Genomic DNA, 12,264 nt, shown 5'->3' with positions numbered 1-12,264 from the left:
CCAATGGTCACCGATTAGGCATTGTTTGTTATATAGAGGGCGCAAGTAGCTACAAGTAGTGCAGTGGGCCTTAAGATCGAGTTTGAAATGACATGACAGCAGTTATTGGAGGGGTTATGAATGAATTTGAAATGCAATTCATGAATTCCACACAATATTAATACAAGCCACCGGGGAAGGCACGCGAAGGCATAGTGGAGCGTTTCATCTGATTAGCTATTCACAATGGCGTTCCGGAAGCCTTGAACGAGAAAATAGCAAATGAAAATAATACGCCGTTCCGCTCTCATTCGAAGTCCATGTTTCTATAGTTGTACGAAAAGAAAGACGTTAAAGGTTATTTCTTCTTCTTTTCAATACCTCTTTCACAAATCGATTTGATTATTCAGGAGTGGGTGTGTGGACTGAACTTGAATGCGTTGGTTCTCTAATGATAACACAGGTCTATGGATCACTAACAATACATCATGGCGCTTTGCTTCACTCATTGTATCCACCTTACGGAGCGTAGCCTCAAGAATAACATAAGAATCGCTCGCCCATGCCCTCTCTAATTCTCTTCCAGTTTCAGCTAGCTCTCTGTATCTTTCCCTCTTTTCATCTACCCTCCATTTCTGTCTTTTAATATAGTATTCCGTCCGCCCTTCTCTTTTTCATTTTTGTGCACTTTGATTTCATCATACTCCTTTCTCATCCGTTCATCTTGTTATACTTAAAAATCAATCCTCATTTCGTTATATTATCCATTCTCTCTGACCTGCCTACTCTTCTTCTATATCGATTTTCCATCTTCCTATCATACTAAAATGTAGTATCTATATATCTCATCCATATAACTCTTCTAACTGGGTACTGTATGCACATCAAGCTCCGGATTTGCGCTGCAACCCTTCTGAATCTATTCAATGTTTACAATTATAATGATGGACATATTCATATGCTTTGTATCAAATGAATGGTCATGGAAATGTATGATCGAAATAAATATAACCAATGTCAACAAATCTAATCGAATCACATCCAATTTGTCCACTATGTCACTGTACAATATTACTATTTTAAAACAGTTTTGTTAATCTCTGGATCGAAGAAAAAAATATTGCACGCTTCAAAAGCACCAGGTTCCTTTGTCTGCATCGCCAGCAAGGTTGGAGCATGGATGGTTTGAGTAATCACTGGCCGTTTCTTGTGTGTGAAGTTCGCCATGTTCAGGGCGCTGATGCTCGCTAACAAATTGATCTGAGTCATACAATACGCGTCGGAATGGTAATATGAAGACTTCACATCTAGACCTGTTCATATGTGAAAGTTAATCACACAGTAGGTGAATGGGTCCATGTTTTTACACAGGCTATTCCGAATAGCAAGACCCGTTAATACATATGTTCACACGGGTCCAACTGCAAGCCAAGCAAATAATCTTTAGTTATAACTACAGGTTGGTGAAACATCGAAGTTAGTGCGTCTGCACGGCTCATAACTTTGAGGGAGGACCAAGCCTGTAGCTGGAAGTTTACCCGTTGATCCTATCACATAGCTCGTGGTTTTAAAAACTGCGAATAACTAAAACAATCGAAACCACGAGTGCGTCCGCACAGTTTTTCCCTACAAGAAAATCTTAGTTTTAAACCAGGAGCTAAACGTTAAGTTTATAGACCCTCGTATGAACCTAGCTGATGTAATGCCCCAGATAAGCACACTGTGACCGTTTCACATCGAAATGGTAATTAGAGTCTTGTAAGAGGATTGCACATGCATGACACGTTAGGAATGACAGATGCTATACGCAGTCTGAGAGACAGATCGCTAGATGTGAAAACGATCTGAATTATACACGAGATGAGTAACATGGTACGAACGGCAGCGGAGTGAAACAGAACCCGTTTCCGAGCGAGGCTGATGATCATGATAATGGCCTTGAACGTGTAATCATCGAGTAACTCTCGGTGAAGTTGAAGACATCTTCTTTGCTTTCTCTCATCTCATCATTCCAACCTTGAGGGTGAAGTTTCTCTGATGTATCTTTAAATCAATTTCTTGATACGTAAGATGATAATTATACATTCACATATTTTTCAGTACAACAATACACAATGAGATTTGCAGACAGCTAGCGCATCTCCTTCTTACCACGCCCACATTCATCAAACATCTCCAGACACCATGTAATCCCGATATGGACATTTAGATTTTACACAGGAATTCTGATGACTATCAAATTATCATGGTCAACTTACCAGACCTAATATAATAATTGGCCATTTGGGAATTGCAAAATAACTATAAGATATTATTTCGGATGTAAATGATAACTATTGGAAATAATTGAATAAAATCCAATAACACAAAATGTTTTGTTCATAGATTAATGAGAACATGTTGCATCTTCTAAAGTTGGCTATGGCGATATGATCATGCAATGAGATACAATTAAGATTAGTTTTTCCCATTTATAAGGTAATCATATATCACTAGGGATAGTAGGAGAAACATAATGTGTCAGTCTTCCATAGACTGAAATCCAGTTAGTCAATGCAACGTTCATTTCACAAGGTACCATAGTCGAAACTGTATTTGAATGGAATCAATACCTACGTGCAAGCACCAAGTAACATTGTGGGAATAGCAAAAGTAGATTTTAAAGTCCTATTTAAAATATCCTTTGATACAAGCCCAGGATTTTCCCTCTTGTTTTTGAGAAAGAGTAATAGTCATAAAGGTAGATGTGCATGAGAGAATGATATTACAGATGTAAAGATAAAACCAAAAACCAACAAATAATTTGGATAAAAACACACAATGACTAAATAAAGGCATGAACCAAATGAAGTGTTCATGAAAGAAGAAAAAAAAGGAAAATATCAATCAAGTCTATGGACTTTCAAAAGTCAATATGTTCAACGCAATCACAACGCAAACAAATCTTTAATAGGATTTCTATCTAAACATCTGTTATCAAGTGTGTCTTTCTCTCCATTTCGATATCACATATTCTCAGTCTCGTGGGGCTGGCTAATAATCTCATATATCATGCGAGACGTGCTTGTAACAATAGAGTATGGCCGTCTTCTTGTCACAATTTTCGCGCCTCCATTCCAATTGCGACGCCATTCGGTGAAGTTGGTCTTCACTGTTTGCCGAAAAAAACAAAGACAGGTTTGAATCTTCGCTTTTATTATTATACAGGTCAGACAATATTGATGGCGTTCAACGAGATTGTCATTTGTTAATACATCTCTTTATCTCAGGCCACGATTGAAATCCTCCATTATCTGTGATATCACATAGTATAAAAGAGCTTCCTATCCTATTCACGTATGTACAAAAAAATAGTCATAAATCGTTGAAGAGCCGTCATAATGGGATGAGCCCGGGGAAATCCCTTGGAGTTCTTTTCAAGAGAAACTAACATTATTACCTTTGTCACACCGCCAAACCGACTACAGACCGACTTTAAAGCCCCTCTGAAGTGTTGGGATCGAGCCCCACTTGATGGTAAACTTTCTCTTAAATTGTATCATAATGTAAAAGAGGATGTCATTTAAAACACACTTCTGCAAAGATTTCCCCCAGAAATATCTATTTGAAGACAGATATTGATAACAGAATACATAATTTGGGTTTTCTGTCGCCGCAGAAAACCTAGATTTTGTATTCTTTAATAAATATTCGACTTCAAACACATTTGTTTTGAATATCTTTGCAGAAATGTGTCTCGAGACATCCTCTTTCACAATATGATACAATTAAGTGAAATTTTGTCATCAAATTGTTGGCGAATGTGGGGCTCCCAACACTTATAGAGGGGCTTTAAACCCGACAGATTCTTTTTCACTGACGAAAGTGTACTGTTTTGTTCGTTCCGTTGGTCTGGTATCGGTGTCGTGTGGATGATATTGGATGGTGTAATGTTAGTAAGAACATAATTACCCCCATCATCTTTGTTCCATTTGTTGGCATATTCGCTTGAGCTCTTTCATCATTTTGGCTAAATGTGCAATATTAATTGTTTAAATTTGTAGGCATAATTCAGAAGATACGTTGTAGAGTTTCGAGGTCTGCAGTTATAACAAATAACAAACCAGTCACTTCTCTCAGCTGATTGGAAAGGACTTTTTCTTCATTTGTCAAATCAAGTCGGCTATAAAATCAATATCTGTCAAAATCAGAGTTCCAATCACAAAGTCTGAATGCTTGCATGATTGATGAAGCCAAGCAACAAAAAATACATCTTTTGTAGGAAACTTTAACAAAACGTTTGGCAAACAGCAGCATCGCGCTATTTCAAACACTTCGCGTGCTTATCTACCACAATCTTGCATTATTCACAAAGTATTGATTTTCATTTAAAGCACAGTGCTTCGACGAAGCGGGAATATGAACTCATAAATAAATGTTGAAAGTACAATGTATACTCAATAAAATTCCCACCTTTTTGTGAAACTTTATCAGTGATATAAATCTAGTCTGGTTACCTAGTGGTGAATTTCCTTCCTTTTCATGAAAAATCAGTTTTTAGTGTTGCATGGATGGAAAGATCGTTGATTCCCTTCATCGTTCAAGCAATGAATCGTTACCACAAACCCGCAATGTAACAGACTCTACCACAGCCTCTGTCGGGGTATACGTAGGTAATGGGATGCATGGTAATGACCGCAAGTAACCTCCTAGATATTATTCTGCTCCAGAAGTTTTGCCGGAGACAGAATGAGACGTATTCGTTGCTATGGACATGATGAGTGTGATGAGAAATTATGTGGAATTGTATCATGTTATGAAGATTGCCTCATCTAGCGATTTTTCTTGAGTAGAAATGTACACGTCTTTGCAGCTCCTCATTCGTTTCTACAGCTCCCTCCCTCTCTCTCTATTTCTCCTCTTCAACAAACAATGCATGTCAAGACTAGTGTGTAATCTCATAATAATCTGATATATATATAATTATGCAGGTGATTATTTTTTTTTACTGATCTTGAACTGTTGCGTAAACCATTGTTGTATCTTCATTTGGCAGGAATACCATACTTTCTGATTTATGCAATCTCCATGACGACGACCCTGCAACACCCAGAGGTACTATATGAAACCTGAGGAAGCTTCCATCCTCTGCAACAGGTGCCATCCGGTCAAATCAATAATCTTGGGACAATATTCAGATACCTCAGGAAAAGACGAAATTTCGATTATCATTTTGTCCCACTATTTTCCTCTTCACTTCTCTTCCGAAGCTGGCCTTTCTCCCACACATTTTATGAACTGTATAAGGAGAGAGAATTCACAGTGGCACTTTGTTTAAAAGCCCTTTCAGAGCAGAGCAAATAAAGTTGGCCTGGTAGTCACGAATCGAGAGAAAGATGAATGGCAAAGAAGCCACACCATCCTGATCACGTATGCTGGAATATGGAGCGTGACTATATAAACTTGGGAGGCCACCTTGCTAACAGGAATATACTTTTTTATTTGATAAACGAGTCAAAACGACAATACTAATTTTACAATGTATTCAGGCTATTGTGATAAATCCTATTTGGTTTTGTCTCAAATGAGAAATACTGCAATTTTCACTCGTGACATCTTTATACATTTCAAGCAGTTATGCATTATTTACGACAATTACTAGCAAGATTATGGGAGGGTATATCGCCTTCTCTATACATAAATGATATTCCCGTGTCATGACAAAGCGTATGATTGTTGCTAGGTCAATTCAACTACACACAAGCTTTGTCAATCGATGTGAATGATACAAGACTAAAGCATTTGCATGTTTTACAATTCGTGGACGAAATTGAAGCAAGAATATAATGGAATGGAAAACGTAATTGTAAAAATGAAGTGGAATACCTATTATCAAATAATAGAGAGTTGCGTTTCGGTTGGCCGGTTGCGGGAGAGGGTGGGGTTAGAACTTAGAAGACCTAAATACTTCTAAATCGATAAGGGAATCCTTCCTAAGTATGTTAACATGGATCAGCTTGAGATTGAAATCAATACATGCCGTGTAGTTGTGTTAGGCAAAACGTGTAAAGCAACAATCAATTTCCCTGTACTCATTGAGCTAGCACATCGATTTACAAGAACGTTTAAAAAGTACGAGGTATTATAATGATTATTGGTCTCGAGTTTGGAAACAAGTTGCTTTCACTTTCAACTTAAGCTGCTTTCAGTTTGACAACAAACTTTCAAGGACATACTTATCTCCGATACTTTTGAACACTCCGATCAATAGGGATTATTATGTATAATTTCATGTCCTGTTGGTTATCAATTCACAAGTTCCATGCACTGTGTTAATGATTACCTCTCTGTCTCTGTCTCTCTCTCTCTCTCTTTACTTTCGCTCTCTCTCTCTCTCTCTCTCCTTCTTCTTCTTCTTCTCTTCTTCTTCCCTTTCTTCTTTTTCTTCTTCTTCTTTTTCTTCTTCTTCTTTTTCCTTCTTCTTCTTCTTCTTCTCCTCCTCCTTCCTCATCTTCTTCTTTTCTTCTTCTTCTCCTCCTCCTCCTTCTGCTTCATCTTCTTCCCCTTTTCCTCTCATTTGATGTCCTTTTTTCCTGTCTTGTGAATTCTCTCTCCCTCATCATGCTCACACGTCAACTCAAAGCAAACATGAGAGAAGTGCGTAAAAGGACGTTCTAAACCATCTTCCCTTTTCTCCTCTTCTTCTCCAAATGTCAACAGCGTGGTCATGTTAAATATTTGCTCGCTTTGAGGGCGGTTTATAAGCACTTATTGCCTAACGTATGCTGTACATAATACATGCAGATAAATTGCACTTACAATATTACATGTATAATTATGTACATGCCCTTATGTAATATGACAGAGTTAACAACTAATTTTCAAAATGTTGATTCGTGCGCGAAGATAACATATGTAAAATGCCATGTGTCATTAAAGTTGACAGCCTGTAATGAATATCCAGATATGCACTTATCTAATGTCCCTCGCTAAATTTCATAATCCAACCATTTGCAAGTTATGCTACCGAAACCGTTATGATAGCGGACGGATATGCGTGGGTTGAGCAAGTAAACCCTGAGTACATTGGTCAACAGGTTGGAATTACATGTAGTTAGAATTGGACTTTAGGATCTATCTCGATCAATACACGCGTGCATAATTATGATGGCATTGTATTGCTGAACATACACAGACATAATGCACTACACGTTTCTTAAGAGGCGGGATCAATAGGCACGATCTACTATCTTTGTCAGTTCAGTTGCAGTTTCGAAGTCATTTTATTATTAAAGCGGGAAGTTACAGAAAGCGTAACACGACAAAACAACAAAGTCCGGTATTTAATGTGAAATAAAATGCTAAAAGGTCTGCATGAATCATGTGTCCGCCCTCAGGATTTCGCTTTCTCAGCTCGACTCATAATTTTGCATTTTCTAATCCCATTATGTGTTTCTCATTCCATTCAATTTTGTAATGTTTTCTCAAACTTGCTCTTGTCTCCCTTCTATACTCACTTTGAATAAAGATAAGCAAAATTAATATTACCATGAGTCACTCGTGCATGATTTGATTGAATTGGATTGGATTAGATTCAATGCAACGGTGTCAATATAAATGTTAACAAACCTTGTCTCTATATGTTAAAGGAAATGAAACGGAAATGAAACGAAACTAAAATAAGAGCTGAAAATAGGACCAGAAACATAATTGATCGGGTTATTTTGCCATCTATTCCCCAGAAGAGGACCAATAAGATACACTTCATTTCGCTACTCATACAGGCTTATGAATTATTCATGTTGCTTGTGATTCTTCCGTCCTCTTGGGGCCTAACATTGATTTGTGATACATAATGTTGCAGGTGAGGCCCTTGCGAAGAGGAAATCGCAAAGCAACATGCCATTTTCTTCCCCAAACTACATGTATCCTCATTTCACCCTCTCTCTCTCTCTCTGTCAGACTTTCTCTCCCATTCCCCCTCGCTCCCCGTTTCTACTATCAATCCCACTTTTTGCAACGCTTTTCTACCATCATGTACTCCTACTAGTAGAATGCTATTTCTCTCTTTCTGAACTCATAAATCGACACATAAAAATAGCTAAGGACATGTTACGTGCAAAGTCGCATTACTATGCGAAGTGTGCATTTTGGGTCTCAAAAATTCATAGAAATTGAGAGGACCGGTTGCCAAGTCTGCTGCCAGCTCATTGAGGTGTAGGCACACAGGGCGCGGGTCACACGTGCCTCCCTCGCGCTCCATACACACGCCAGCCTTCAAACACAATCAAGAAGCATTCCAACATAAGGCAGATATCATCCATGAATAATCTACCCCCCTTCTTTACCCTCTCTCTCTCTCTCTCTCTCTCTTTGTTTCCCCCTTTCTCCGTCTGTCTCCCCTCTCCCATCCTGTACCCCTGTTTCATCTCTCTCGCCCCACTCCTCCGTTGAACCACATCTTTCTGCCTTTCTAGGTATATTTTCTATCTCCCTCTTTCTATTTTGATATTTTATCTCTTCCTCCCTTCTCACTATTTGTCGGGCTCTGTTTTCCAACTTTCATTCCCCCTTCACACTGTCCTTCTTCACATCACCCTCCTCTCATGAATTTCCTCTTCTCTACTATACCTGTCTGTCTGTGTGCCCCATCTCCCCTATACCTCTCTTTCTCCCCACCCCTCCCTCCCTCTTCTCTCTCCATCGGAATCAATCTTCCAATATCTCTCCCTCCGACACACTTCACCCTCTTTCAGCTTATCTCTTTATCCTGTTATCAAGACAGTCACGTTCACTCACGTTCACTTATCTCCTCATTATCTATTTTGTCATCTCTAAGCATAAAGATGTCCGTATTCACATCAGGTACTGAGTGAAATAATGATGAGATATCATGCAGGATCGCAATGCCTTCAAGGTGAAAGTTTGAATAATCACGAACATCTTGTCTTTTCAACCTTCTTTAATTCAGCGAAAAGATGAATCTAATTTTTCATTACAGGTACAGGTAGGCCTAGTTTATTTGAATTTATGTTTTTTTTCGTCGAAATGTTGCTTTGCATTATTGTGTCGTTTCATCAGTCCATAATAAGATACCAAATCCCAACACAAAAAGTATGACAATGTGACTCAGATATTAAATTAATGCGAATCGAGAGTTATATTGTGTTTAGGTGTATGTGTAAAATTCCTTTCCAACAATGGGCTTACAAAAACTTAGAGCATTGCTAATGATCATTGCATAAGACATCGGTGTGTCTTTGGTGCTTCTAATGACCCTAACGCCATTTACCATTGCAAGAAGTGCTGTTCCGCGAATAGCTCAATGAATCACATTTCTTTCTTCTTGCCCTCTAGCCAGTCAGTACCCTGGCTCCTAGCTAATCCATCATTATATTAGCATAGTGATCTGTCATTTCTAATACAGGGATTCAACTTTCTCTTCACGTTTACACCTGATCAAACGTCATCTTGGCCAAGAAATAAACCAAGCGGAGGAGAATGTCTGCTCTCTGCGCGGACCACTGGTTGGGAGTAGAGGGAGCAGGTGTGTGGTGGGATGGATAGGTTCGGGGATGAATGGACGACCATCAACACAGTGTCATGCAGGCAAGCGACAATAGCCTGTTAGCTTGCCTGACGGAGCTCCCGAGCTACTTGTATGCAGCACCCCCGATGAGCTCAGGCGATGGACCCTTAGATATAGGATGGTGTATCTTGTCACAAAGACAATTTAGTCCCGGGAATTACCTCCCATTGTCTTCTCCTCCCTACCTCGCAACAATGATGCATCCATTAGCTCGCACTGATCTGATGATAACGGTAATTAGTTTGGGGTTCATCTGCCTTTCAGAAATGAGGGATGATTACATTGTACATTTGCCAGAGCTGCGATGATTTGGATGATTTATTCATGCATTGCTGCTCTTGATGATGATGATAACGAATGTGATGGTGATGATGGTGGTGGTTGTTTAGGTGGTGGTAGGAGTAAAGATGTTGTTGGTGGTGGCGGTGACAAATTGATGGCATGGTGGTGGTGGTATTTGTTGTGGTGGTGGAGATGATGTTTGGGGCGATAGTGGTGGTGGTGGTGGTGGTAGTAGTAGGGACTTTTATATTTGCGTGGACTGATACGTGTGACATCCATACAAGGCAGTGCATTAAAAGGACGTCGATCGTAGCAATCCACGTTGTCGTTGGGCAAATCTAAAAATTCCTAGTATTGGTCGTGGTGTTGATGTGGGTAGTGGTGATAGTGGTGTTGGTTGATGGTTTGACTGGTGTTGGTGATGACGGTAATGGTAATCATGATAATGGTGATGGTAATTTCGTTTATAGTTCACCTATACGACACAAGAATATATCATCATCAATCAATTATTACAACTACGTAGATATCAAGAAGGGTTACTAGATGAGACCACTTAGCAAGCAAAAATAAACCACAATACCAAATACTATCAGGCAGACGGACACTGGTCAGACTTCCCTTCCATGAACAAAAACACACCCGATCCTCTGCAAGCTGGCGAAGGAATTAATCCGGTAGATCAAGGGTTAAAGGACGTGACGTCAAGAGCTACTTGGTTTTATTTCTTCCCCTAATCAGTAGACAAACATCCTCTGAAGCATTATTGATATTCTTGAGGTGATCCGAAACAATGATATCAAATACAATACGTTTACCCATACAGCAGGAGATAAAGAAACCTCCCTCACTTTATGTAACGATTACGACAGGTTTATCGAGTTTTATCAGGTTGATGTCCAAAAGCCGAGCATATTATCGAGTAGTGATTAGTAAGCTTGGATGATCAGCTGGTAGGCTGTCTAGTGGCAGAGGCTGGGCTAATGCTATTAACTGTGTGTAATTTTACATTAATTAGATTGCTTTATTCCATGGCTTTGTACGGGTAAAGGGTAGAACTACTGGGAGGAGGAGAGCAACATGGAGGGCATAAGAGGATTGGAGGGTCGGATGATGAGGAAGAGGAGGGATTGGAACAATATTAAGATCAGCACTGGGCCTATACTGACACTGATGAGAATAATCATTAAAATTTAAACAGCAACTGAAAAATGGGTCTAACACTGGACTGTGCAAGGAATTTAATACACCGGCTAGCCACTCCTAGTTTGCTCTACGCTTGGTCATCCCATTTACCCATTCTGTGTTCCGTGGGATATCCTGGGTCATGTTGCACAATATTAACATGACAAAATTATCATGATTTCTATTCCAAACATCCTTATCCCATTCATCCCTCTCATCATTGATCGCCTGTACCTCAAGGCACTGCATCAGTCATAATTTACATGTACATCATTAGTGTCAGTTTTGTATGTAGACATCGTTAGTGGTATGTACAATAGAGGTCTAATGAATGACTTGGTGCTTGAGCCTTGAGGCGATTATCAAATTCGTGAATGCGGTGTTTTTTCAGAAATGTTGCTCCTTACAATGTGATCATGTTGATCAAGGACATTCACTTGATATTACTAAGACCCCCTTCTCTCTCAACACACGCACACAGAAGCTCACTTCAAGACACCATGGTAACGGGAAACAAAGAATTGAATTGGATGTCCATATTACTCAATCTGGGCAGGCTTTCCCCCTCGGACTACACAAGCTAGGAGAGCAACCGTGAAGCACGACTTGGTAATATGCATGACATATCTCATCTCATCTCCGCTCATATCTATTATTCTTCTCTCAAATCCATTCCTCCTTATCTCTACCGATCACGCGGAAATTTCATGCATGTTGCGGGTATGAAAAACACCACAATCTGACCCGCACTATACAACACTCTAGGCTCTAGCCGAATGGGGGTACAAGTACATGTTCAGCAAATACTGAAGGAGGGTATACCAGGGTTACCCACGAGCCAAACGCGAGCTTTTTAACAGGTTGCGCTCCTTATATGGTCATAGAGCAGTCCCACGGTGCGTGCCTAGCAGACAAAACTCTGCTCCATTATGAATTCTCGTTGCATCGTGAAAAATGACTTGAATTTGTATGCCATAGCTTATCGCTACCCCCCAGCCGCAAGATTTGTTCAAAGATTGAATTGCAAACAAATGAAATGCGCATAAGAATGATCGAATAACAAATAACTTCGTTGAACCATAGCATCTCAGAGATTTAGGAATTGCTGTAACATGACTTGTCAAAATCATTAATGTTTAAGGAAAGAGTGAACACCATCAAATCAGTGATTTATTGCAAATCTTATGCCGTGATTTCCTTCAATTATATCTGCGAAGTGTATATTACATATTATAATGATACGCTAAAAT

General features: G+C 39.4%; 1 protein-coding gene across 2 annotated transcripts in view; it reads right to left on the bottom strand.

The window, feature by feature from the left end:
* LOC593175 (hairy/enhancer-of-split related with YRPW motif protein) overlaps positions 1-12,264 on the bottom strand; it is a 28,491-nt gene that overhangs the window by 5,805 nt on the left and 10,422 nt on the right. The window lies entirely within an intron of this gene.

The sequence above is a fragment of the Strongylocentrotus purpuratus genome, unplaced genomic scaffold (assembly GCF_000002235.5).
Source record: "Strongylocentrotus purpuratus isolate Spur 01 unplaced genomic scaffold, Spur_5.0 spur5_scaffold_21, whole genome shotgun sequence".
NCBI lineage: Eukaryota > Metazoa > Echinodermata > Echinoidea > Camarodonta > Strongylocentrotidae > Strongylocentrotus > Strongylocentrotus purpuratus.
The sequence above is the reverse complement of the archived record's forward strand: the minus strand, read 5'-3'. Positions and strand labels throughout refer to the sequence as shown.